The 391-nt window shown below is 43.2% G+C and overlaps 1 non-coding gene across 1 annotated transcript; it reads left to right on the top strand.

The window, feature by feature from the left end:
• LOC111754672 (small nucleolar RNA SNORA2/SNORA34 family) lies at positions 1-132 on the top strand. Its single transcript, XR_002789351.1, has one exon. It is a non-coding gene; the product is annotated as a small nucleolar RNA SNORA2/SNORA34 family (small nucleolar RNA).
• Positions 133-391: the final 259 nt, after the last annotated feature.

Genomic DNA, 391 nt, shown 5'->3' with positions numbered 1-391 from the left:
CTGGCCCTGAATCAAGGCTGGCAGCTTCTTGACAATGTTGGTTTCAAGCAAAAACCTGAAGAGATGTCTTTCTATGGTCTGTTTGCCACTTCAGAACTTCGGCAGTGAAATGTTCATTGGAAAGCAACAGCTTGAAGCAACTCCTGCCCCCAGGATCCACCGATGTTTACTGCCTTGCCATGCTGGGACCTGGAGTGCCGGGAAACCAAGCAACCCCTTCTCCCCTGACTGTTTGGTTTTGTTGAACTTCAATATACATGAAAGTATGGACAGTTATTTTGACAAGAAAGAGAGACTCTATGAAAGTCATTAGTGACAGCCATTGTTTTGTTTTGAAGACCTTCCTCATTCTGTTCGAGTCAGTTTTATACTATGTTGTTTTGTATGAATT

Source organism: Cavia porcellus, unplaced genomic scaffold (assembly GCF_034190915.1).
Source record: "Cavia porcellus strain 051 isolate PalLab524CR breed Dunkin Hartley unplaced genomic scaffold, mCavPor4.1 scaffold_10, whole genome shotgun sequence".
Taxonomy (NCBI): domain Eukaryota; kingdom Metazoa; phylum Chordata; class Mammalia; order Rodentia; family Caviidae; genus Cavia; species Cavia porcellus.
This window is presented reverse-complemented; position numbering and strand designations above follow the sequence as displayed.